Source organism: Notamacropus eugenii, chromosome 1 (genome assembly GCF_028372415.1).
Source record: "Notamacropus eugenii isolate mMacEug1 chromosome 1, mMacEug1.pri_v2, whole genome shotgun sequence".
In the NCBI taxonomy this organism is placed as follows: Eukaryota; Metazoa; Chordata; class Mammalia; order Diprotodontia; family Macropodidae; genus Notamacropus; species Notamacropus eugenii.
The window spans coordinates 46,291,356-46,319,156 of record NC_092872.1 but is presented as its reverse complement, the minus strand read 5'-3'; the positions used below and the strand labels follow the sequence as shown (position 1 = coordinate 46,319,156).

Sequence of the window (27,801 nt, the reverse complement as noted above, 5' to 3'; positions counted from 1 at the left end):
TTTTGCAGCACACCTAAAAGCCTTTGGTGGACCATATGTTGTGCAGACCTGGTCTACGGGGTCACAAACACATGACTGAATGACTGAAGAACAACAAAATAGGGACATGTTTGCAGGTGTTGGGAAAAAGAGCCAATGAATAAGGAAAGATGGAAGAATGAGAAGAGAAAAACTGTGGAGAAAGAAGTTGGGTGAATCAAGAGTACAAGTGGAGAGGTTAGTTTTTGTAAAGGAGGAGGACTACCTCATTATTAGCCTGGAGCAAAGGAAGATAGAATAAAAATGATGAAGGATTTTGAGGAACAGAGCAGAGGACAAGAAGGGGCCCAACATGGATACCCTCTATTTTTTTTTCAGTCAAGTAGGAGGCAAGATTCTCTGTTAAGGGGGGAGGGGGAGGAGGTGGTATAGGATGGTATAGGATGGTATAGGAGGTGTTATAAGAAGAAAGGAAAAGGTTTAAAATACTCTATGGAAAATATGTTTGAGTGGGGATTATGGAATAATAACAAGATTTCCATTCACTAATGAGGGTCCAGTTGAGACTGAGTGATATAAGTTTGTAGCAAACATTATTAGCTAGGTCACATGACTTTGGCAGAGAGTGAGCAGCGACAGCACAAGGAACCAGAAGATTCTAGAGTAGCTAATGGTTCAGTTGGTTCAGCCAGAGGGTCAAGATTTGAAAGGATGGAAGATCAGATCAATGGTAACAAGGGACAGAGGGAGTGGAGGTCACTGTGAGGAAGAAGAATGAGGCAGAGGCAGTAACTGAAGGTTAGGAAGCTGTAATATATTGACAAATAGGAAGTTTGGGACAGAGAGAGTAGTTTCAGAGAGCTGGATCATCAAAATGGAACAGTTAACTGGTGACAGTCAGGTCAAGGGTATGACTCTTGTCAAGACTGAGGGTTTGTGACTACAGATCATGGAAATTTAAGAGATTGATTACCTGGGAAGTCAGGGACATTGACACTGATGTTCATATTGAAGTTTCAAGTAGATAGGCATTGGCTGGGGATAGAGAGGACCACTGTAAGCCAGCCTCTGAACTAATTGAGAATGGAGGGAAAATTGACCTAGAGACTAGAAGATATCTGAGACAAGAAGGTTTTAAGGACCATGAGGTGGGAACAAAAGCTAGATCAAGCAGTTATGTCTATAACCCATTAAGAAAAAACCTTAACACAGCTAAAGAAATTGCAAAGATTGTGGGAATATACTAACTCTCCTTCCCATCCCCGCTTTGGCAGCATATTCCAAAATAATATTAGAATAATACTTTCATCTGAACATCTTTCCAGACTTAGGAGAATAAATAAAGAAAACCTTATCATTATGTACTCAGACTTCTAGGAAAACTGCCCTGCTAGAAATTCTTTTTCTTCCTTACCAAATAACTAAGCACTTTCTGTGAGGAAGCTGAATAAAGTTTAAGAAGGAACTCTAAATTCCTGGAAAATATATTAGGCTAGTAATCAGAATTAGAGCAAGAATATATTGAGAACATTAAGATAATAATCCTATTTCTACTAAACCTATTATAATAAACCTATTTCTACTCTTGACTCAAGTGAATGCTTTTAGGAAAATGATTCTCCAAGTCTCTGCCAAAAGTTAAGGAATTATTGTTCTCTTTGATGAACCAAAACCATCAACTGAACTTGAGTTCTTACTGTGTTTCATTTTATTGTGGAATCTTCTCTTTGGTTGGGAATATTATAAATTGCAACTAAAAATGTCTTGTGTCAGAGGGATTTTTAAAGGCAAGGCGACTTCCTGCTCTTTTTTTGAATTTCTTTTTCTAAAAAGAGATATTTAGAATTCACATAATTTAATTAAAATTGCCCCTGGCAGGCTTGTGCCCCAAACTTGGAGTGATGAATCTTTCATAGGATAAAGGAAGAGACGGGATCTGAATTCCAAGAGTTCTTCAACTTTCAGTTCAGTTCAAGGCACATTCACAGAGATGTTCCGGCATTGTCTCGCAAGCTCGTTGCTCCTACTAGTGACAATTTTATTTTGCTATTGCTGATTTCTCTCTTGCAGAATGTAAAAACCCCCATTACCACTCAATAGTGGTACTTTGTTTTAGAGAACTTTGTTTTAGAGCTGATGAATCTCACACATGAACGAAGTGTGAAATTCCTTTGACAAAGTTAACTCTTTGATAAGATGACAATTCTTGCTTTGTCCCAAGTTACAGGGAGAATTGTTTCTTGACTGGTTCATATTCTTTCCTCTTGGACAGGGGTTTTAAAGAGAACAAAAAGGGACAGATATGTACTTGGTTTACTGGAGGAAAGCCAGGTGAAATCAGGTGACCCTTCTAGGAAAGGAATCTCTAAACTTTTTTGATTGTGTGTTTTTGAGCAAACCCCACCATGTGTATATTTGCTTATTTATAAATTATATAAATGTGTTACTGTACCAGTAAGTATGTACAGTATAAAACTTACCCCCAAAGAGAATTTTTTAAAAAAAAAGATAGCTAATGATTAGATTTTTATCCTAGAGTCAATAGGGAGCCACTAGAGTTTATTGGATAGGGGAGTGACATGATCATACCTAAACTTTAGGAAAATCACTTTGGCAACTGGATGGATGGTCTTGGCATCATCTTTGGGTGTAGAGGGGTAAATTTTTCCAGTGCTACCTATTTAACTATTGTTGTGGGTGCCTGCGCAGCACTTAGGTAATAACTACCTTTTGGGCCCTACACTCACTCAGAAGGAAAATGGTGTAGTTAGGAGTTTGGAAAATAGAGGGAGGGAGGCTATCAGGGGAATACTGAGGAATAAGGGTAAGTGTGTGAGTGTGCTGAAGACAAGTCCACGACTAACGATGGTTGGGGAAGGGTGGATGCAACCAGTCTTCCTACTTTTCACCTGATTGATCACACACCTACTATGGTCAGGCCAGAGACAGGATTGACAGTCTCTTCAGTGACCCCATTGAATTTCCCTTTTTGTAATGAGAGACTGCAACCCTCGAGTGGCACTATAACTCTGAAAGAATATACAGGCCCACTGAAAAGGAAAGAGAGTTTTTATATGCTTAAGTGAAAATATTTATTATTATTTTTTGTTCAGGTTAAATAAGGTCTATCCTATATTTAATTTTATATTAAACTGAATACTTACATGGGAGCTGAGGGATCTTGCTCCTTTTGTTGTAGAATCCTAAAAGCGAGCTAAATTCTTACATTCCCTACAGAAATACTGGTAGAAATCAATAAGAACCAAAGAATGTGATTAGTCAGAAACCCCAAGATTGAAAGTTCATATAAACCCAGAATTACTTGGCCATGGGTTATATAAGTACCTACTACATATAAGGTACTATCCTAGGTGCTGAAATTCCAAAGACAGAAATGAAATGCCTCCAAGAAGATGCTTACAATATAATGGGGAGAAAAAAAGTATACATAGGTAAGTTAATAAGATAATTTAAGGAAGGAAAGAGTACTCATGACTGAGAATATTAAGGAAGGATTCACTAAGGAGGTATGACGAGTTCAGCATTGAAGAAAACTAAGATTTTAAGAACTAGAGATGAAGAGGGAGTTTCTTCCAGACTTGGGGGGACAATCAATGTGAAGATATAGAGGCAGAAGATGAAATGTTGAATTTAGGTTGTGAGTGGAAAGAAGGTGGTGGTTTTAAGAGACACAGCAGAGGTAAAATTGACAAGATTCTGCAAATAATTAGGTGTGAGGTGGGGGAGAGAGAAGTCTCAAGAATAACTCAGATTATCATCCAGGATAATTGGAGAGACAGAAGTGCCCTAAAAAGAAATAGGGACTTTTAAAAGAAGGATGACTTTAGGGAGCACAGCATTTCATTTAGGACATGTTGACACTGAAATGACAGGGAGACACCCAAATATATAGGTCCAGCAGGAAATCTGTCATGTGGGAGAAAAATTCAGGAGAGACAATAAACATTGGATGTTTAGGTTTGGTAATCATCAACATAGAAATGATAATCCCTTGGATAGAGCAGATGAAATCACTAAGGGAGGGAACATAGAAAGAAAAGAAAGGAGAACCCAAATCAATGGGGCTACTGATGTGTAGGAGGTAGGAAACAAAGGATGAATTAACAAAGGAGACAGAAGGAGCAATCAGATAGGCAGGAAGATTAGGGAATTTACTGAGATAGTAAATCCTGATCCAACGGATAGTTCTATTTCTGCTTTACAGCATCATCCTTTGAAACAGCATCTTCTTTCAGTTTGTCCATCTATAAAATGAACTCTTTCTATCAGCCAATTTATGATGAACCTTTGACAAACTATGTTCATTGTAACTCTATCCCTCGGTTCTCTTGGCAACAGTGACTTGATGGCTGTTCTGTATAATTGTGGATTTTTGACAATGCTACCGAGTCAGGTGGAATGGACAAAAACAAAGCACACAGAAATGTTGAAGGGTAATGATTAGGTAGTGGTGATGGTGGTGGGGGAGAAATAGTGAGACTCATTGTCTGTCTGCCCCTTACTTTCTGTGAGTGTATGGAGGAGGAGAATGTGGTGGAATCAATTGGTCAGAGACCTACCATTCCTCCTACAGTATATGTGAACATATTGTTCCACAGGTTAGAATGAAAGCTCCTCCAGGGCAGGCACTATTTTCCTTTTGTCATTGTATCTCAGTGCTTAGAACAATGCCTAGCAATATCAGGTTTATAAGAGATGCCTTTTGAATGGTTATCCCAACCTTCTCTTCTTCCTCTTAATATTATTATACACACAATAAATACACAATAATTGCATCTATTGCTGCCCTCTTCCCATTATAAAGGTACCAGGGGTGGGGCAAAGTGTAGGGACTGTTCCAAGTCTACTAAGCCACGGTTCCAAAATTGGTATAAAGATTAAAGCCGTGATCATGTTCAAATTCACCACTTATTAAGTACATTTCTATAGCACTTTCATGTTATGAAACCTTACATATGTTATTTTATTTGATCCACACAATAAAAATATAAAATAATACAATGAACATTTATCGATCAATACTGTGTACAAAGCACTGGGAGAGACACAATATTTAGCTAAGATAATTCCTTAGAATTTAAAGTCTGGGGTTGGGGGGTAGGAAGAGAAAGATATGAATACATATCACCATTATATATATGTGTGTGTGTGTGTGTGTGTGTGTGTGTGTGTGTATATACACACACACACACACACACACACACACACATATATAAGATACTATATGATAAATGCATCAGAGAAGTAGGAACAAAATGGAATGTGAAATCTGAAAGGGGAAATAATTTCAACAGGGGGAGCATGGAGAATTGTCCAGTTTGGCTTGATGGAAATATAGCATATGGAAGTGAAGAAGTTGATTTAATCTCAGAATATTATCAAAGATGGCAAAAAGGTGCCTTTTAATAGCTAAGCCCTGGAGATGACAGTTTTGGAACTCAACAATGGGAGACACTGGCTCCTGAATGGGAATCTCTCTTGGAAAGGAGGAAGGGATTTCTCTCTGTGTTCTCCCCCATCCATCCCACCAGCCTTGGGACCTTCAAGTCTAGCAACAGAACTTCTCGTCCAAAGGGTAACATCTTATCCAGCAGTTGGAGAGCCAGTTCAAGAGAGTTAGAGGCACAGTTTGTTTAGTGGAGGCTGCCTCTTGTAGAGGCAGTCACTTAATCCTGGAAGCAGCATCAAGGGATAGGACCTGTGACAACCAAAAAGAAAAGTGGCTATGGACCTAGGAGTGAGCTAGTCCTGATAGTTGAGAGAGAGAGAGAGAGAGAGAGAGAGAGAGAGAGAGATTAATTAGCCTTGTTGACCCTTGTTGACCTGTTAAAAGAAGCAGATTCTGAAAACCCAGCTGAGATGCCCACTTATTAAAGACATTGCACCCAACAGGTAGCTTTGTAAGGACTCCATTAGAAGACAGCGATAATTAAGAATCAATAGTTCTGGAGTTATAAGTTTTCTTGGTCACCTGTGTTCCCTAAATGTGTGCCACATTACATTTGTACACTGTTTGTGACCACTCTTCCCTCAGATGCTGTTTGTATTACTGGGGGAATTTGCTTCAGGTTTATAGGAGGACTATTTTATAGCTACTGTCCTTATTGTGCCATCTTAGGAAATACCTTTTCTAAGGGTTAATTATATCTACTCCTTGACTGTTAAGGGGAAGCACACTGGTGGGGGCTTGAGAGTTATAGTTTTAGTAGTATTACCCCATAGGTGCTAGAACCTAGAGGAGAAGAACTCATGCTTTGGAGACCCAACACATAAGTGGGAGTGGAAGTATGGGTGAGGGAGTAGCTCACAGAGGGTGCTGTGAGCATATGGAGAATATATGCTTGAAATATAAAAGTACTGCATAATAATAGGAGATAAGATTGGAAAGGTAAATTCATGTCATTTCTTCCCCTACAACACTGTTTCATTTCTGTAGGAATATAAAAGGGCAAAAATTCCAGGGGAAACAAATGGCTGAGACACTTAATAAGAGATGCAACCAGTATGGTTGCAAAGATTTTAAAAATTTCTTATTTCCTTTGTTTGCCTTTGAAAGAGACTTCTGGTCAGCCATTTAGTGTATAAGGTACCAGAGAGCCTCTGCAGTGAGCTTTGGGGACTGGATATTTGTGTCGGTGGGATCATGTTATCTTTTTATCTGTTACGCCTTGGACTAGTGGTCAGAGAACTGAGACTAGATTAGGGGGAATGGTAATGGTAGAAGCTCAAGTCTCTGCTATGTAAGTGGCAGATTGGGGAGAAGATACAAAAAGTGGCCCAGGGTGCCAAAGATTGTCAATTATCATGAAATCTGAAGGAGTGTGAACAAGGGGTAGGAGACCAGACATCTCTCTCCCATACAGCCTTTTCTTTCCTGTTTAAACTCTGAATTCTGGATAAAAACCCCTTGTTCTTCATTCCGATGATTCATCCAATCTTTATAAATTGAGTGCTTTGGGGACTTTTCTAGGAACCTAAGAGAGGAGAGCTCAGGAAGAAGAGTTGCAGGGAGTATTTGGGTGGAGGATCCCCAAATAGGAAGCACTTAATAATTTTTTTTGCATTTTTGTTATGTCTGATAAGCCATGTGATCAAAATGCATTGAATTACTGTGTCCTATGAGTTTGTAGGTTGTTGACTGAGAAAGGAAGTCCAGATGTAGGATGGGGGTTAGGGCCATATTTATACATTTTTAATACCTATGAACAACATAAGATCATGATGATTTCAGGATGGTGGTGACAGTTGTCTGATCTTTTGAGGTGGAGAACCCTCTGATGGCTAGTTTTTAGAATGGCTATTCTACTCAGGCTCCAAGGCAGCTCTTACCAGGACCCTTTGGTTTGAGTCAAAAATTATCTACTGGACAACTCACATATTGCACTCCCTGCTTGGATAATTAATTAGTAAAGTGGCACTCTGCCTTCCTTGAAGGTAGCACGCTAGCCAATGTGGACTAAATACGCTAATGCAGTGTCCTAAATGAGAGACAGCCAAGGCCAACTACCAGGCAACATGCCATGAAAGGGAGTTACTTTTCATGGTGCCAGACTCTCTATCTCTCTCTCAGGCATCTGGGATCAGAGGGGAGAGTTGAAATCTATGGACAAATTAGACACTGGAGAGAGACATTTGCTTGAGACCACTCAGAGAAGGAAGCAAAGATGGCATGTCTGTAGGGTGAGTTCCTGGAGTGTCAGGCATGGAAGGAGACATGGATGAAGGTGAAACAATTCCTTTCACTTTATCTCTAAGGCATTCACTACAGATAGGAGTGCGTCTCTAAAAACAAAGAAGTGTCCTCTTGGGGAAGAAAAACAACTTTGACATCTGGCTGGGCTCTGATTTGAGGTGTGGGACCTATAACATTTATGGGGAGTGTATGCCTTCTGCTGTCACCAGTGATATGGGGGCCCATCACTCCATGCCCAGAACCAAATCATGGAAGTGCAGCCAGTAAGTACAGGACAGCCTGTGACCCGGGGTCCCATGACTCCAAAATCAACTTACCTCTGCCCCACAGTCTTGTATCACCAACACAAACCCTATTTCATCACCAAGGGGCCCAATATGTTCCAAATGTAGAAAAGGAACACATGTTTTATTTGCTCTCTTTAAACAATTTTCTCAATAGGGAAAAGGAATTGGATCAGAATGGGGCAAGAGTGAAGGCAGAAATACAGGCTAGGAGGCTATTGCAGTACTCCAGGTGGGTGGTGATGAGTGTGCTATAGTGGCAGTGGTAGTAGGTGTAGAGAGGAGGGGACAGATTGAAGAGATGTTACACAGCTGAAACGGACAGGTAGAATCCCATGGGTGGAGGCAGCTGAAGTGATAGGGAGCCTTCTGTTTGTCACATGGCCTAACATTCCTGATGGGAGATGACCCAGTTGTCTGTACTTGAACATGGGATGACGTGGCTTTGCTTATGTTCCTGACCATGGCAGGTAGCCATTGTGGGTAACCAGGGGAGGCCTCTCTACCTTCCCCAGGAGAGTGGCCAGCTCCTGATTTTGAAAACACTGGGAACCTGCCCAGTGGGGGCTGTAGGGAAGCATCTGTCTCTGGCGTGAAGTAGGAGGCAACCAAGCAGAGAGTTAGAAAGAGGGGAAATAGAACTTTGTTAAGAGAAATATGAGATCAAGGAGGAGATTAGGTTTCCTAGGTGTGGGTAGTTGGGTGGGGATGGGATGTGGAGCAGAGGCTGATGGGGGACTGACCTCACAGGCCTAGACAGATTACCCAGGTTGACCAAAGGATTCCAGGAAAAAACAATTTCAGAAGCTGAAACAAATAGGCCTTTGACTGCTTGTGTGTAGCTTGTAGCTCACCGATTCACAGAATATTAGAGTTGGAAGGCATTTTAGAGGTCTTCTGTTCCAACCTTGTCGTTTTACATACTTGGTATTTGGGTTATTACCAGTGATTAGAAGTCAGGGATATGCTAATAAAAGTTTAACAACCAGCTCTATTAAAAAAGTAATAGCAACAGCATGTACCGCACAGCACATTTTAAAGTTTAATCTGTATTAATAAGATTTTCTCTCTCACTTCCTTAATAAGAATCAAGCCCTAATCAAGCCCTAATTTGTAGCATTTGCCCATTTTCAAGGTGTAAATATTCACATTAAAAATTTAATAATTGATTTTCCAACTAACTGCTTTCAGCTGGCTTCAGCACACCCCTGTATGGGCAATTAGCAGACTCAGAAGGGAGGGAACAGGCATAGGGAAACAAGACTGTGAAAGGGAAAACCGGAGTGTAATAAAAATCTGGTTAAGTAAAAGAATTCATGTCAAACTCAAGTAGAAAAGGGGGCTACTAAATTATATATAAGGATCTTGCTGGGTTCATATTAACTTAGAAAACCACATATGAATATTATCTATTAGGAGGAAGCAGGAACAAGTGGGAGCTGAGACCTTGAAGTCCTGTCTTATAGAACTTCTCCCAATTTTCACAGGGAGCAGTATCGGGCAGTAACGGTGTTATGGAGAATGTAGAAAGTAGATAGTTATTGGGTTCCCTCCTTGGAGATCCGTGGAAGCAGCCTTGGAGCCTGACATCTAGACAGGCATGATATCCAATCCAAAATCTTCCATAAGAAGGCAAAGTCACTGGGAGGTGAAAGTGAGGGTAGCTGTGAAGGAAGGAGAGCGAAACACCAAGAAATCTGAACTCACTTTCTCTGAATGCACCAGGGACATTGGTCTGTTCTGTTCCTCCCTAGGTTTATCTCTGCCATGGGAGTCGTTCTGAGGTTTCCACCTCTTTCCTCTTTTTCCTGGTCTCTAGTCTTATGGGGCCACAGGAAGGAATTCTCATGCTACAGCTCAGCTGGTGACAAGTCTAATTTTAGGACTAACCTTCTATCTCCTTCTCTCATCTACCATAGGCAAGGCTCAAATGGGACTCCTGTGAGCTCTTTGACTACAAACAGCAGTTAACTCCAGTTCTTTTCCAATCCTGGAAGAAATAAAGGAAAAAAGACTCCTTCCCTTCCCTCAAGGAAACTGATGGTCATCTGAGTTCCCCAGAAAGACCCCTTCCCCTAAGTGGGATGAGAGGGAAAGGACTAAGATTTGTTTCCCTCCTTGGGAGGTGTTGCAAAAGGTAGAGACACTTGTGATCCTGAGTAAGTCACTTAACTTCTCAGTGCCTCAGTTTCCCAAAAGATAAGGGGCCTTTCAATGGCCCTTCCAATTCCCAGTCTATGATTCTTGGGGTCATCTAAATGATTTGTCCAAAGTGACACGGTCCTTTGACTGAGTCTAAACTTGAACCCAGCTCCACTGCCAGAGCTCAGACCCCTAAAGGACAGAATCTATTGTGTTCCCCTGAATGTGCCACGGACTGTGGGAGAGAGAAGAAAAGGCTGAGATTTGGTTCCTGATCTCAGGGAGTTCATCACCTAGCTGGAGAGCGATGAATTACTCAATCGGGAAAAATTAGTTCCTGTATGTTACATAAGGTTCATGAAACTGGAGACTAATTAATTATATGTAATTATATTGTAAATTAATTATCATATCATATTACATTATATTGTATTGTATATTAGTTAATATATAGTTATGTATTAAATTAATTGATTAATTAATTAATTCAATTATGTATAATTAAATGGTGACCTATGTGGATTATCAGGTTTAGACTTGGAGGGAACCTTAAACGTTGTCTAATACACTATTTTTTCCTTTTATAGGTGAGGAAACTGAGTCCAAAAAAGGCAAAATGACTTGCTCAAGATCAAGTCAGGAGACATCTCTCTGGGAGACAGAGGACCTGGTTTCAAATTCTGCCATTGATACAACCTTTGTAGCTTTGGGCAACAAACTTAACCTCTCTGGGTCTCAGTTTCCTTATCTTCAAAATGAGGGGGTTAGATTCCACTGCCTCTGAGGTTCCTTCCACTTCCACAATAATACTCCCATCTGATCTCCAAGTAGCAGAGCCTGGGATTCAAATTAGGGTCTTTTGACTCCATAGTCAGCGTTCTTTCCCCTCTACCATGCTGCCTGAGGAGGTTAGAGAAAGGAGAGTTCACTGTGGGCTCTGAGGGTCAGGTCAGACTTAATGGGAAAAGTAAGATTTAAATTTAATTAATTTAATTTAAATTTAACTAAGAGGAATTGAGTTCAAATTCCATCAATGACATACTGGTTGGGTAAATTTGGGCAGCTCATGTAAGTTCTCTCGGCTTCAGTTTCTTCAGAGACTGGAATAAATGACCTCTATTATTTTATTCCATTTTATATTTACTAGATCTGAGATGAACTCCCTCCACCGATGTAGACCAGCACCTTTTCCACAACTTACAGTCTTGGAGAATTGTTATGGACATTGAAGGTAAGTGACTTGCCCACGGTCACCCAGACAGTAGGTGTCAGAGTCAGGACACGGACCCAAGTCTTCATTTTAAGACTGATTCCCTATATAGGAAGCAAGGTGGCTCCTCTTACCTTCTTACCCCGAAAATCTTCACAGGTTTCAACAATATACAGTGATGCCCACCAGTAATAGCAATCATTTCCATTTCCATGTCACTTTACAATTACAAAACACCTAATATTCATCTCTCATTTGATCCTCACAACAAACATTTATTAAATGCGTACTGTGTGCAAAAGGCTGGGACTCCCACATACAGAACACTGTGCCAAGGAAGGAAAGAAAAAGTTGAGATAAGCCCTTGACTTCATGGAGCTTAAAGCCAAGGAGAGGGAAAAGATGCAACACTGAACACTAGATTACATAATCTTTCAGGACAATTGCATCAGAGAGGTATGGACGAAGGGTACACGGAATCTGATGGGACTGGAGTGAGTGGCTGGGTGGAGGGAAGTCATTACCAGCTGAGAGATCAGGAAAGACTTCCTGTAGCAGGTAGCATTTAAATGGGCCTTTAAAGAAAGCCTTGGAGGGAGGAAATTGCTGGCAAACGGAAGAGTATGAATTTGAGGTGGGACAAAGAGGCTAGGAAGATCAGGGAAAGGCATGCTGGACAGAGGGGGGTCTCATTTTGGCTGGAGGGTAGAATGCTTGGAGGGCCATCATAGAGAAATAAGGCTAGAAAGGTAATGTCCCCATGGGGCCAGTAATACAAGTACTATTGGCTCCATTTTATAGATGGGGATACTGGGGCTCTCGGGAATTAAATGCTTTGTCCAAGGTTGCCCAGACAGTTAATGGCAAATCTGTGACTAGAAGCCAGGTTTCCTCACTTTAAGTAGAGTGCTTTTTCCATACTGCTTTGTGAAAGCTGGCATTTCTTTATACCTGTATATCAAAGGTATATCCATGACCCTCTCCCTATTCTAGCCTAGACCCTGGATTTGGACTGAAAGAGGCAACACGGTATAATGCAAGGACTGAGTTCAGTTCTGTCACTAACTAGCTATGTGACCTTGGACAAGTCATTTAGCCTCTCTGGGTCTCAGTTTCCTCTTTTGTAAAAAAAAAAAAAAAGGGGGGGGGCTGGCTTAGATGACCTCCAAGGTTCCTCCTACCTCTACACCCCTAACGCTTGATTTAGGATAGGTCTAGCATACACTTACAAGTTCATCATGGATCCATAACTGCCACAGCAGGCCAGATTGGCAGGATAGATGGGTGGGTCAGTCTGAACAATGCAGGAAAGAATGGTACAGGCTGGTCTAGGCTGGTGCAGCTAAGGAGAACATTCCAGCAGCCTTGGGCAGATAGGCTTGGCCACCTGCCCTCGCCTTAGGCTGACAGGTGCTCCTAGGAAGGCTAGCCATTATATTTTTAGCCATGGCACCTGGCACCTGCCCATTCACTCTATGTCTGCCTGCCTTGTCCTCACCTCCCAGTCTTTAAAGAGCCTGTGTTCCCCAATCAGAAAGGATGCAGCTCCTTGGGCTAGGAAAGGGAATCATTCTCTAAGGGAATGAGGAGAAGAGGTGGAAAGGAGCAGGCATCTATGAAGGGTGCCTGTCCAGGGAGGATCCTGAGACCTTTGGACCAAAGAAGGTTGTGACTGATGGGACTTGGAAGTGAGGGGAATGGACTCTCCTAATGGGGAGGCCTGTAGATTACTCACTGCAGGAGACTTCTTCAACTAGACCTGATGACTGTAAAGATGGTCAAAGGTCCTGAGGGACCTTTGGAGTAATTGGGTCATGGCAAGAAAAGACGTTAAAGGGCCTAGTCTAGACCTCCTATTTTACTGTGACTGAGGGAAGGTCAAATATTGCCAGAGGTCAAATACTGAGTTCCTTTGAAGTCCATTAATCTTTCCCGCTTTACCATATTACCTCTCCTTAACCTTGTTGTAACGATACTAGTGTGGGAGAAGGCAGGGGAGGGAGACCAGTTGGTTGGGGGCACAGAGAGGGTGAAGACAGTTGAGGGAAAAGTCAGAAGACCCCTTGGGTTTTAAGGAGGAAGAGAATGGAGCTGAGAAACAGATAATCACAATATTCTGTCCTTCTGTCTCTCCAGTTCCCACACTTCTACTGGACCTATTTTTTACCATCATCTTAACCCCCAAGAAGCCGGACCTCTCTCTATTTTTTCTTCCATCAACCTTTTATCATCACTTAATTTCCTATCCTTTCTGGAACCAAAGGTCAGCCACTTCAATGATGTACTCTGTGGTTTCCTAGAATCTACCTCTTTCTCTCTTGCCCTGGCCTCCTTTGCTTTTAAGCTAGGATGAACTGCTTCTCCTTGCTCACCTTCCTAGGGTCTTCTCTCCTCATGCTTGCTCCTCCAGGGAGGATGTTGCCAAAACTGCCCTTGGTGTTTTCTTTTCTTTTCTCCTTGGTAACCCTGTCTCTTCCCATAGCCTCTACTCTTAGCTTGTTAAGGTTGCCTTCAAGTATCTCCCCTCCTGTTGTTCTTAATTCTAGATCCAAATCTTCATCTCCCTGTTAGACACTTTTGCCTGTGAAGGTTCCACCAAATGCCAGACTCAACCTGTCTTCAAGCCAAATCTTCATTTTCCTTCTAAAACACCCATCTTCCCCATTTCTGCTAAGAGCACCCCCATCCTCTCTTTCATTTAAGGTCAGAAAACTTTCTTGTTCCATCATTTTTTCAGTCCTACATGACTCTTTGTGACCCCATTTGGCAAAGACACTGGAGTGATTTGCTGTTTCCTTCTCCAGCTCATTTTACAGATGAGGAAATCGAGGCAAACAGGACTAAGTGACTTGCCCAGGGTCACACTGCTAGTAAATTATAAGGCTGGATTTGAACTCACGAAGATGAGTCTTCCTGACTTCAGGCCCAGCACTCTATCTACTAGGGCCCCCAGCTAACTGCCCTAGAATATTTAGAGCTAACTTTGACTTCTCTAGTTGTCATCTGGATAATTCCTTCACAGTGTGATCTCATCTCTATTCTTATTGCCATTGGCCTGCCTCATGCTTCTATCCCCTCATGGTTAGACCATTGTAATAATCTCCAAAGAGGTTTCCCTGGTTCCACTGTGTCCCCACTCTAATTTATCCTGCTTAGTGCCCCATATACCCTAATAATATCCATATCCCTGTGTGGTAATGTATATTAACCCATGCCTAAGCCCTAAACAAAACACACTCTAGATACCATACTGCAATTATACAGGCACATACAGAAGGACACTCACTACTTCCTATATATGTATGTAATACAACCTTACAGACACTCCTTTTACACAGATCCCACCTTATATATCTTCTACCCATAGAACATCATTCATATTATATTTTATACTTATTGGCACACACACGTATCCAATACACTTCCTAGCACACACAGAGAATGGGCAAGAGCACAGCCTTTATACCTCAGAAGATTAGGGGTAAGAGACACATCTTAAACTCCTCCCTGAGGGAGCCCATGGAACCCAGGCCTTTCTTGATCCATGTCCAGAACTAACCACCATGTTCAACTGCTTCACAGTGCGGCTGGAGGGAGGTTTCCTATATTTGATAGGTTTTTCCATGCTACACCATGGTGTGTGTGTGTATGGAGTGTCCCCAGTCCCAGAATTCCCCAAGATCTTTATATTCCCTGAACCTTCTTATCCCAGAATGGATGCTGATGCACTGAGCCCACTAATGAATCCAGACTACCATCAAGGGTCCTTAAAATGATTGTTTTTCTCCACCTTCTCTTCTGACTTCTCCCCTCCTCTGCCTGTTGCCTACAGGGAAGAGAGCCAGGGAGAACTCAGGCACTGAAAACTGGTCCCATGTGTTTGTGTGGGTGTATGTATAGCTCACGTGCAGGTCTGGGTATTCATGGACATGGGAGTCATTGTGTGCACACTTGTGGGGAGGGGCAACAGGAGGGTCAAAGAGGTCTGAGGCAGTAGCTATACTCAGCTGATCTCAGGCCTCTGAGCTTTCAGGGAAATATGAGACCTCCTTTACAATTTTCCCAACCCAAAAGCAAGTGCATTAACCACCAGTAACCCACGCTGACCACAGACCTCCAAGAAATGGACTGAGTTTTGGCATCTGGAGACAGGGGTCACCTCTGTTCCAAGCACCACCCACACACTATGGCTTGGAGTCTGAATCAGCACCCGGAGAGGGAGAGCTCTGAGGGCCTAGGAATGACCCAGACAACTCCACCCAAGGTAGACAGGAGAAAGCCTGAAGCAGTATGGCATAGGAGGAAGAGCCTTGGACCAAGAGCCAGGAGACCTAATTCTAGTGCTGACTTTGCTACTAATTTGTCTTGTACTCTCACTATAAGCCTCAGTTTCCCCTTATGTAAAAATATGGGGATTAGTCTAGGTGATCTCTAAGGGTTTCTGCTAGTCTGGACATTCTAGGATTCTATTCAATGCCAGAGAGGAGGAGGGCTCCCCCCATCTGTTCTTGGAGGTGGGGTAGAGGTAGCATGTGGCTAGAGGAGTGGGACTGCCCCAGCTGCCATTATGTGGGGTTGTAAGCAGATGATTCACCTTCCTACCCCCTCCCACTAGGCAGAAACACACCTCAGGCATCCCCCGCCATCCTTTCCTTCCAACTTCCCCCCCCCCCCCCCCATAAAGTACCAGGGATTCCAGGAATCCAGGGTATGTGCAGGGAGGGTGAAGCCACCAGAACTGTGCAGAACTGCATTCCGCTCCTTAGCCAGGGAGACATGCCCAAAGGGACCCTGAAGCCTGGCTGGGGCACAAGGGCAAGGGGCACCCAGCTGAGAAAGGAGTGAGAGGACACAGTAGCCATTTACAGTAACAACATGAATACTCCTGGAGTCACCTAGTATAGACCCATATGGCAAAACCACACATCCCACTCCTGGCCCTGCGATTCCCATCTCTATCTGTTACCTTCTGCCAATCTTGGCTCATATGACACCCAACCCTGATCCTTCCCCTGTGAGAGCCGTGCTATTCTTGTTCCTTATGACTCCCACCCTCTCTCTGCCCTAGTGACCCTGTGACCTCAAACTGAGCTCAGCCCCAGTCCACCTGGGCTGCCCTTAGTGGTACTGACCTCTGAAGAGGAAGGGTTTCCAGAGGCTCCTCTTCCTTGTGAAGGCAGATGAAGCAGAAGGCTTGGACGTCCTCAGCCCCGCAGCCTGTTGGCCAGGGAGGGGGCAGGTCGAGGATGGGGCAGGTGGAGCAGGTAGCAGAAGTAGAGGCTTCCTCATCATTGTCCACAGTCTCGGAAGGGCCCCCAGAGCCGGTGCTGGCCAGAGTCAGCAGTCCGTCTTCCTCCTGACCACAGGGCCTCCAGCCCCCATCCTGTACCTTCTCCCCCAGGTTGCCCGTCTCCCTGGTGTGTGGAAGAGCCTGGGGCTCCCCCTGGCCACTCACAATGCCCTCCCTTGGGGGCGCAGTTGACAGACTCAGATCTAGGATATCCCTGGGCTGGGGCTCTGCCTTCTTGGGGAGCCCAGGTTAAGAAGAAGGAGATGATGGAGTCCAGATGTCCTCCTAGCACAGGGCTAACCCAGGTGGTCCCCTGGGCATGGAACCAAGCTCAGACTGGAATCTTCTGAGGTTCTATTTTTGCCCCAAGCAGTGTCACACACTCCACCTTGTGTCTCCCTGACCTCAGCAGCTGAAAATCAAGTCTGGTCCCTGGTCTTCCCAGAGGGGCAGAGATAGGAGGGCAAGCTTGGGGATTCCCACGGGGGCCAACTAGCAGGAGTGGCACCTGGGAAAGTTTGCTCTTTCTTGCTGGCTGCAGCTCAGGGGAGCCAGAGGAATGACTGATGTCTGGGAGCTGGCTGATCAACCCACTACACTGGCTACCCCACCCCTAGTGTGGCAGAGGAGTCCTTGGCTACTCTGAGGTAATCTGTGGTGCTCCCTCGTGGAGGAAAGTTCTGGCCCCCCTGAGCCCTGCTTCCCCCTTGTCAGTCTGGCTGGGTTCTGATGAGACCAGACCAGCGGCTCCTCACTCTCACTCTCTCTGACTCTGACAGATCAGCGACTGACTGTGTGTGTATTAATAGCTCAAGATTCACGCTGAGAGGCAAGGAGGTTAACTCCTTCTTCACCAGAGCTCTGGAGACACTGGGCTGTGTTTCTGCCCATCTGCATTGAGAACCAGGACAAAAGGGGGAAGCCTGTAGAACTGGCTTGGGGCACAGGAGGAGTCAACCAGCCTGTCCCTTCTGCACACTGAGAAGAACATTCAGAAAAATTCTCCAGTACATGACCCACCCTCCTCTCTAAACAGATTGTCCTGGGTTCTCAGGACTGCATCAGTCCGTCCACCCCACCCCCATGCCACTGAACAGTTTATATATCCTTACTATGATAGCTTAGGGGTTAGTGAAAGCAATGCTTTCAAAGTTAAGGTCATAGGTTTCATTTCCTTGTGGGTCAGTTAACCTGCCTTTGGTTTGTGACTATCTTTGGCTAAGGGCATTTAAGTGGCATAGCGGATAAAATGCTGGGCCTGGAGTCAAGGAGACCTGAGTTCAAATTTGGCCTTGGATACTTCCTAGCTGTGTGACACTGGGCAAGTCATAGGGCTACTATTTGCCTCAGTTTCCTCATCTGTAAAATGAACTGTATTGGGAAATGGCAGACCACTCCTGTGTCTTTGCCAAGAAAACCCCATGGGGTCCTGTAGAGTCAGACAGGATAGAACAGCAAATCCAGCTAAGTCTGCCTAATCTTTGTCATAGACTTAACATTTCACATCCAACTCCATCCAGCCCTAGTCCCAGACTGATCTCTCATTCCTGTAACACATTGACCTTCAACCCCTATTTTAGACTGACCCTGGTCAAAGACTCCCCAAACCCAACCACATATTGACTCCCTAATAATGGTTACAGACTGGGCCCTAACCCTGGCCAAACATACAGTCTAAACTATGTCAGCCCCATGCTGACCTCTAACCCTTGAATTCTAACCATCACAAATATATTCTGTTGGTCATAGGCACTAGATGAGTGTTGAGGGTGCCTTGCAGCCTGTCTCCAGCCTTATTCTTATAACTGGTGACAAGACACAGAGCCTGAAGGAAGGTCAGGAGAGGGATCCTCTTCTGGGAAGGGCTGCAACATTGATTGTTCTTATGGAAATGACACTGGTAAAGCTATTGTTTCTGCTGCTAAGTGTCTATGAGCTAGCTCCAAAGATGGCTTGGGAGGGGTATTTGGGTGGTAGAGTTTGTTTTCTGGACTGTATCATCTCAGTGTGAGACTGGGGAAGGGAGAATGGGTGTGGCCTCCCTTTGGGGTAGAAAGGTAGAGCCTTTCCAGGGCTTAGTAAGATAGCCCATCTGTGTTCTAGCTTGGAGGGTCAGGTGTGGCTTGGGGTTGTAGGATCCGTGCCCAGAAGACCTCTACTGGGTGACACATGCCTTGGCACTGTCCACTAGAGCTGACTATACTGTAACTTTGTGTCATGGGCCCAGAACTAAGTATTTGCAGATTCCAGGAAAGTTACTTCCTCCTCTACCACAGGAATCAGGGAAGGGAGGATGAGCAGGTGGTCCCAGCAAGCCTACCAGAAAGAGAATGCCTCTGGAAAGAGTGAATAAAAGTGTGGTCAGACACTCCGTGGAGGGTGGGCCAGCTGGACCTTCCAAGACCAGCCTGGAGCCCAGAGATGTGTAGAGTTCAAAGGAGGAGTCTGGAAGAGGTCCCCTTCCCCCATTCATGGCCATCTCATTCTGGGGAGGGGTAGGGAGAAAACAAGGACAGGCCTCCTGCGTCTCAGGTGATACTTCTTCCTCAAAAACCAGGCCCAGCCTGACTGGGGGAGGAGGAAGGAGGGAGGAGAAAAAGGGAGAGTAATAGTTGGAAGAGGGGGGTGGAGAATGGCCTAGTCTAGTAGGTCCACTGTAGTCCTATTCAAATCTGGGGCAAGGGTTAGCTCTGAGGCATGGCTTTCACTCCTCTAAGGCCCTGAGGAAAGAGGCTGTTTCAATCAGGGAGAGGGCATGGTGGGAGAGGCTGAGCAGAGAGCAGGATGAACGGTGGATATGCTGTTTTGGGGGTATTTTGGTGTGTATTTGGGGTGAGATGGACCTCTAGGATGCTCCTGTCCTGTCAGCTCTTCTCCTCCATGAAGACCAGATGGTTATGAGTCTTTGGAGGGTAGGAGCATTTGCAAACCCCATCCCCAAAGAACAGGGCCTAAGGTCTGGAAGGCAGCCTCATCCCCCACTTAAAGTCCACTTCCAGTGTGTGGAAGAAGCATCAGTTGTCAAATTGAAGGTACCTGGCTCCAGTAGGCCTCTCCTGCTGTGGTTACTGGGCTATTTCTGTCTGTACTTTCTATCCTCAAACCTTGGACACTTGTAATCTTGAGAGGGGTGGGAGCCCTTTTTAGAAACTGAAGAGGAGTCTGTGTGTTGGCCAAACCATCACCATCCCCATGGGGTTGGTTGGAGGAGTCTTCCTGGGGCAGGCCCAGATAGAGGGTGACCCTGTGTATGGAGAAAAGGCTGGGACAGAGGGTTTCAGTCTCATTCTGGGAAGCCACCAAGAAGTAGCTTCAGTTGGTGGGGACAAAGGCAAGAGAAATAGGGATCAGTTCCTGATTAATGGTCCCCTGTTCCTTGGGCTTTCTATGTCTGGGAGATATTGGGGTATGTTTAAGTTTGAAGTCCCTGCCCTCAGCTCATGTGTTCATTCTCTCTCTCTTTGGCCAAGAGACAAAACGTGATTTGGGCAGATGGGGAGGAAGAGAAAAAGGAAAGGAGAGAGGGGCTGGGTGGGGATTAGCCACTTTCAGGCTTCAAGAAGCCTTGCCTCAATTCTGGGGGTCCCCTTGACAGAGGAGTGTGGTCTGACACTCCTGATGTGTAATGTCTGACCAGGGTAGTTATAGAATCTAGAATATCAGAGCAGGCAGAGGGGATCAGCTGATTTAACCCCCTTAACTTTCAGAAGTGGGACACCCTGGATCTAATGGATACGGAGGGAGAGGAAGGTTAAAAAAAAAAATAAAAGGAGAGGCAGTGGACTGGGAATTATTAATATTTATTACAGCAATAAAAGTAACTATATCTCACAGTTTGCAGCTTATAGTCCAAGGCACTTCTGCATCATAGATAATATGAATTTGATTCCCATTTTACAGATGACAAAAATGAGACTTATAGGGTTTATGGGGAGGGGGGAACACTGAGTTGCTCAGGTCACTGAGCATTCACACCAGTGCGTTACACAAGTCTTCCCTTATACCTGGAATGCATTCAATTCAATTCAATGAACACTTATTTAAGGGCCAGAGACCCTCACTCTTTTATTTCTGTGTTCCTCGAGTCTGATGTCTGGCACTGTACCTTTCATGCAGGTGAATAAGACATTTTGGTTGAACTGAGAAGGCTGGATTCAGGAACTGAGTTCAGGTTCTAGAGGATTTACTCTTAAGTGTTGTGTTTTTCCCACCTCTGCCATGGGTTCTAGTTTGGCTCTGTCACTTTATTTCTTGTCTGATCTTAGAAAAAAACACTTTCCCATTCCGGGCCTCAGTTTTTTCTTCTGTAAAATGACCAGATGATCTCTACTTTCTATGATATAGGATGGCTATCTGGATCCCTATGCATTCAGATCCCTCACAGAAGGGAGGAACCAAAGGGGGTCACTTCCAGTGTTCCCTGGAGTGGGAAGAAGGGGGGTATCCCAGGCCTCTCAGAGCTTTGACTCTTCTGCCCCTGCATCCTTGCCCTCCCCTGGGTTGTCATGTTTAGATTTTAATTATTGATGATTCTGGGTCTTTCTTTTTTTCTAATGCATCTCTCTGATGGAAGTTCTTGAGCTAATGGGGAAAATCAATAGGTTTTAATTCCTAGTGGCTGTGAAGCTTTCTCTAATCTTCCAGTGGCTAGGCCCATCTGCAGCAGTTGGTAGAGTGGGGGCTGGGAAAATTAGGCCTGTGTATTATTCCCTACTTGGAGGAGCAGATCAGCTTCTCAGGACTGCTCTGAGGTTCCTTTCACCCTTATCCCAGAACATGGGAGTTTCTTTATTGAACTCTCTGGAAGTAGAATTAGCCTACTCTTGGGATATGGGGTGGGTACCCTCAAAGTCCTTGGTTCTGCCTTGGGAGCAGCACTTTCAGTGGCAATTTATGAGCTGATGACCTGGCATCCCTTTATGAGACCCAAATGAAAGCCCTGGATTTCTGGGGAGCCTAATCCTTGTATATCTTGGATTGCTTCCATCTTAAGAACATGGGAGACTCTGAATCTTTGAGTGAACCTTATCCTAGAATGCCCTATTCATATCCCTTCCTTCTTAATGCCTCCCACTCCATTCCCAGGCACTTGGAGATGGAATGCTGGGAGTCCACGTGGGTAGTTTATTTCTATTTGATAGGTGTAACCTATGTCCCCAAACTGGATCTCTGGGCTCTCCAGGGTTCAGCCTTAGAGGCTTCTCAATAATAATAGGCTTTAGTTTGGGTTTCCACCTAAAATTTCCCCAGGGATCATCAGTATCTGGCTGAATTTCCTGCTTTCATGTTGTCCTCATTTAACCTGTATACACACCAAGCAAACAAGTCTTGGGACATAGAACAAGCTTATTACATATATAACAGGAGTTAGACCTTTGGGGACCACTTCATGGAACATGTGCTAAGTTGCCCAGGCTACTCAGTGTTGAAAGACTTGGGTATTTTGGCATGGTGAAGCAATTTCCTAAATAGGCTGTTGGTCTTTGGAAGCAGGAGGTGTCTTCAGTCCAAGAGAACTGGCCAGTAAGTCAGAAGGAGTGGACCTACTCACTATCCACTGAAGAATGAGCCCATCCTCTTGCTCTCAGAACTCTGAGTATCTGTCTCCCTGAGGTTCTCATGAGTCATGGGGAGGAGCTGCCCTTTCCCCATGATGGCAGTATAGCAGCCAGAAGCATGATGGCCAAAGTCTTGCTGGTTTAGGCTTGATCTCAAAGTCCTAGCTATCTGGTCTGATTAATGTCTCTTTCCTGAGTATTGGTGATTCAACAGCAATCCTGGAATGGACATTTCCAGCATTGTAGGCAATGTGTGTGTGTGTGTGTGTGTGTGTGTGTGTGTGTGTGTGTGTGTGTGTGTGTGAAAAGTTGGGAGCTCCTGAGTCTTCTGTTGATGTTGGCTGAACTTCTGCAAGATGCCCTCCAGAATTATTTCAGTGTGTCTTGGACAAGATGACATACAGCAGAATGAGTCCAACCTGGCCTGACTTGCAGGAAGGCATGGACCTGGAGGGATTGATTTGGACAGCGAAGGGCCACAGGGAAGTTAATGTGTCAGTTGAGCAGGTCGCACAATGCTTCCTGTTCCGAGATTACCTTCAGTACTATGCTCCAGGAAGAGCATGACAACAGTTATGTGTTTTTACTCTTGCTTAAGTCTTTGTGAGTCTTTTGTGTTTAACTTTCTTCTTTGTATAAAGAAAACAGGTAACTGTCCTAGATTTGATTTTCATTGTACATAGAGTGCCTTTCTATTCTTCCCTTTTGGGGAGACCTTAGACACAAGCCAAACCTCATCTTTAAATGATTTTTCCCTAGGGTGGTAAAATGGGCCAGAGAATTATATGGAAGAGCATGACCCATCTATTTAGAGGCCAAGCTGTCCAAGGCCTTCACCTGGTCTGAGTATGAGTCCAGAGTCGAAAGGGGCCCCTAAGTGGGAGGGGGAGAGAGTCCCGGCCCTTTTGGCCCAGCAGTGGTTCTGGAAGTGTGTTGTTACAGAAAACAAAGAACATATGAAGTACAGTCATAAAAACCTCCCTTCCCTCTCTGGTGAGCCCCCTTCATTTCCAGTCACTCTAGACTTTAAGATGGCCCAGGAACTGACTTCTATCTTTAGCAGGAAAACAGCTCAGAGTCTCTAGTTGGAGGGGTTCTTAACTTTTTTTTTTAATGTCATGGTCCCCTTTCACAGTCTAATGAAACCCTTCTTAGAATAATGTTTTTAAACACAGAAAATAAAATATATAGAAGTACAAAGTAAACCAATTATACTGAAATTTATATTAAAAGGACAAATTCATGGACCCTGGCCAAGGAAACTTTAGGAGTCAATTCCCTTCCCAAGTGATTAGCACTTGACTTTGTACATTACCCTGAAACTCTAAGAAACCTCAGGATTCTAGCACTAGAAACACTGAGAAGGAAGAAAGGGGGGGTGGGGTGGGGAAGGGAAGGAGAGATAGAAGTAGAGACCCCTGCTGCTGGCAACCTTGACACTGCTAGTACTGAAAATCTTCATGTCTTGTTACACAAAGGACATAAGAGGGAGGGAAAGGAATAGGGGTGGGGGTTTCTGTGCCATTTATGACCACCTTGCAGAGATCAAAGACTTTTCCTTGACTCAATAAGACAGTTTCCAGTTCAGGGTTCTGCCCCCCTGCAGCCAGAGAACTTGGGTAGCAATAAATGCCAGTGTTCTCTATTACCTCTAGGACAAAATAGGAACTCCTTTGTTTGCTTTTCAAAGCCCTTTATAAGACTTACATGAACTGATGCACGGTGAAATGAACAGAACCAGGAGACCATCATATGCAGCAACAGCAATATTGTTTAATGAAGAATTGTGAATGACTTAGCTATTCTCAGCAATGAAATGATTCAAGACCATACCAAAGGACTCATGATGAAGCATATTATCTGCCTCCAGACAAAGAACTGACATGGTTTGAATACAAACTGAAGCATGGTAAAAATAAATTTAAAAAAATTTTAAAGTCCTTTACAACCTGGCCCTAACCTCCATTTCTAGATTTATTCTATAGTATTCCCCTTCCTGCTTCTTGCAGTCAAGCCAAAGGAGATTCTTGTTGTTCCTTACATGTGACATTCTGTCTTTAATCTCTGTCCTGTCCCTGTGACAAAAGACACACCAGGATGGAAGTGAGAAACCCTGGTTTTGAGTCATTTCCCCTTCCCTATGCCACCCTTCCCTTTAAAAGCTTTGTGCCTTTGCACAAGTCACATCACCTCAGTTTAGAGGTGGAAAGGACCTTAGAGGCTAGATTCCAACCCCTTTGTTTTACAAATTGGGAAGCTCTTGTACTTTAAGGTTAAAGTGACTTGCCCAAGATCTCATAGTTAAGTGTCTGAAGTGGGATTTGAACTCAGGACTTCCTATTTCTAAATCCTATGCCCTCTCCACTCTACCACAGTATATAAAATGAGTGGGTTGGATCAGATAATGTGTCTCTGAGGTCCTTTTCAGCCCGGAATCCAAGATCCTATCATTCACAAAATGGAAATTATTCCCTACCTAAAGGCCTGCTGTGGAGCTCAAGTGAAATAATGTATGTTGGGGGAAGGGGTAAGTTTGGTTGTATTCTAAACTTAGTAACCATCAAGAAAACCAAATATTCCAATAAACAGAAATTTAAATGATCATACATATACTATAAACTCCAAATTATTTACTTTTAAAGGAATATGTATTTATTTTGTATGGGGTTCATAGGGCAATTAATCAACTTGGTGAAGTCAAAGGGAAGAAAACATTGTTTGGGACCTTATGTGGGAATTGTGTAGACTACTAGGTATGGGGAACATCCCCATGGAGTGACTATGTTATATAGTCCTGGCTATTGATTAGGCGAAAGACTTTGATAGTAGCTCCCAGTGGAAAGCAAGAAGGTACCTATTGACGCATCCACCTTAAGGACACCTTCTTGAGGAGTGCTGGGGAGTAACCTGAGCCTAAGACCTTATTTACATAATGCAGATGAAAAGGGTGCTGGACTTGGAGTCAGGATGACCTGGGTTCAAACCTGTTTCTGACACTGTAGGGTCATAGATATATGCAAAACCTTTGCAAAATTTAAAGATCTAGAAATGATAGATATTCTTGCAACCTGTCCACACCTCATCGAAACAGATTGAGCATCAGCTCTGGGAATATTTGGATTGGCTCAGGTCGGTCAGGATGGGAGCCACCCCTTTGTACTGGGTTGTTCCGTGTACAAAGGGAGCAGATTGAGCTGCCAAAGCTGGAAAGAGCTGATCATGGGCCAGAAAATCAAAGACCTGAAATATGACCAGTCCCCAAGGAGGTGAAGGCTACACATGGACACAGTCCCTCCGGGACCACCAACAATGTTAATAAAATAAAATTTAAAAAAGAACATCTTGTTTATTGACTACTCACCCTTGTCCCATTCTGACTGATTTTTCTTGTTTCTTTCTGAAAGTGTTAAGCACTTTCTCAGATCTTTTCCCATTCTGGTCCATTCTCCCCTCAGCTGTCAAAGTACAAGTTGGACTGTGTCAGATCTCTGTTCAATAAACCCCAGTGGCTTCCTCTGACCGCTAGGATCAAATATAAATCCTCTGTTTGGCTCATAAGTTGGACCCTTCTTATCTTTCCAATCTTCTTATACCACATTCCTCTTCCTGTGCTCTTTGTCTTTGATTCTGACTTCCTTGCTGTTACTGAAACAAGACATTCCATCTCCCAACTCTACATTTTCACTGGCTATTCCCCATGCTTGGAATTCTTTCCCCCTTCATCTCTTATCTCCTGGCTTCTCTGATTTCCTTCAAATTTCAGCTTAAGAAAGCAGCCTTTCCTGGTCTTCCTTCATCTTAGTATCATTCCTTTGAGATTATTTTTAATTGGTCCTGTTTAGATCTTGTTTCTAAATAGTTGTCCACACATTGTCTTCCCTATGAGACTGTAAATTCCTTTAGAGCAGGGACCGTCTTTTGCCTTTCCTTGGATCCCCAAACTTAGCACAGTATCTGGAACATAGTAGGTATTTAATAGATTGCTTGCACACTTGACTTCTTGCATGAATGTCAATTATTACTCTTGGCACCAGGTGCTTCATTAAATCCCAACTTTTCCCTTCCCCGGATTTAGTATTGGTTTTTAAAATAATAATAACATTTTGCTTTTGTCCAGGGTTTTGATTTCTACAAACTGCTCTGACAACCATTATCTCATGTGAGCTTCACTCATTGACTCTAGTGAGATTGGTAGTCTAGATAGTTTTATCCCTGTTTTATAGGTGAGAAACAGGGTTAGGAGAGGTAACATAAGCTGTCCAAGGTTAAAAAGCTAGTTAAGGGCAAAGCCAGAATTGGAATTCAGGCCAATGTTTTTTCCCTTTAGACCACACTGCCCTCTAATGGCAGTTGATTGAATTACTTTTTTGGAAGACGTCCCTTAGAGAATTAACAGAGATTGAAGTCCACTAAACTTCGTATGTCTTTTTCAAATAAATAGTTGTTAATCCAAGTCTATCCCCAAGAAGTTGATTTTTTGAACCTAAAGACAGGACTTTACTTTTATTTTTATTCATTTTTGTTGACTGGGTTCCCCCTCTCCACCCTATGAGAATGTCTTGCCCCCTATACAGTTAGTCAACCAACAAGCATTAATTAAATACCTACCTTGTCCCAGGCACCGTGTTAAGCAATACAGACTCAAATTAAGGTAAAAACAAGTCTCTGTTCTCAAGGAGCTCACAGCTTCATGGGGAAGACAATATGTAAGCAAAATACAGGATAACTTGATATATAGTATGGATGTATACAACGTGAAAAAGCAGTGAACAACTACAGACTGATTTCCAGTCTGTGGAATTTCCAGTAACTGAGGCTAGCCCAAACATAACTAGTGGGTTGGGAATTAGGAGGATAGTATTCGTCGCCCATATGGAACTATGAAGATGAGAAATGGGTTGCTCTTAGTCCTTTCTTATTTTCCCTGCTCAGAAGACAGATTTTCATGTATCACTTGGAAGTCAGAGGGAGGGGCACCTAGGTATTTACACAGTCCTTTCTCCTCATTAACTGGTAATGTGTGTCTTGGAGCAGCAATGGGTATGTGGGAGTTTGATGGGTTGGTTGACAGCTTTCTGAGCCCAGGTCAGAGACTGGAACTGGATTCACTTTTTGGTTCATAGGATGGCCATGTCTAGGGTCTCAGATTCTGTTCCTACAAAAATTTGTAGTAAAATCAGACATGGGCTTGCCCACTTGACCCAATAATGTTCCAGAACTCCAACTTTCTGTGTAAAGAGAGATTTTGATTGTCTAGGCAGCATGATCCCAGAATTGAGTCTTCTAGCTGAAAAATGGAGAGTTCTTAAGTAGTACCAGCCTTTTAAAGGCTAACTTGTGGGTGACCCCAAGAATGAATTCCCAAGTTTGAGCATTTGAAGACTTGGTCTTTTAAAGAGAGATTTCTTGAACAATGTACCTTCCTAGAGAAGGAAGAGAATTATTATTAGGCCAAGTACAGATCTTTTTTTGGGCAGGACTCCCTCAAGATTGATATTGATCCATCACTTAGCCTCCTTTAGATCTACTCCCTCTGTTTGGCTGAGGTAGTATTTCCAGGCTCTTGTCCACCTCATCACAAAACCAGTTGTCTATGGCATATGAGAAAAGTGGGTGGGGGGCAG

At 43.7% G+C, this 27,801-nt stretch overlaps 1 protein-coding gene and 1 long non-coding RNA gene across 7 annotated transcripts in view; one reads left to right on the top strand and one right to left on the bottom strand.

Moving 5' to 3' along the window:
- SBK1 (SH3 domain binding kinase 1) overlaps positions 1–17,583 on the bottom strand; it is a 122,159-nt gene extending 104,576 nt beyond the window's left edge. The window contains exon 1 of one of the 2 annotated variants that reach the window (XM_072598220.1): positions 16,462–17,583. The gene's annotated coding sequence lies outside the window, so the exon portion shown is untranslated. The remainder of the gene's footprint in view (positions 1–16,461) is intronic. The other variant, XM_072598201.1, reaches the window with a different exon arrangement.
- LOC140497357 (uncharacterized) overlaps positions 1–24,783 on the top strand; it is a 39,285-nt gene extending 14,502 nt beyond the window's left edge. The window contains exons 2-5 of one of the 5 annotated variants that reach the window (XR_011964643.1): positions 9,897–10,136; positions 10,707–10,851; positions 11,267–11,350; positions 23,833–24,783. This is a non-coding gene — a long non-coding RNA (uncharacterized lncRNA). Of the gene's footprint in view, positions 1–9,896; positions 10,137–10,706; positions 11,351–23,832 lie in introns of all 5 variants that reach the window. The other 4 variants (XR_011964640.1, XR_011964636.1, XR_011964632.1 and 1 more) reach the window with 4 other exon arrangements.
- Positions 24,784–27,801: the final 3,018 nt, after the last annotated feature.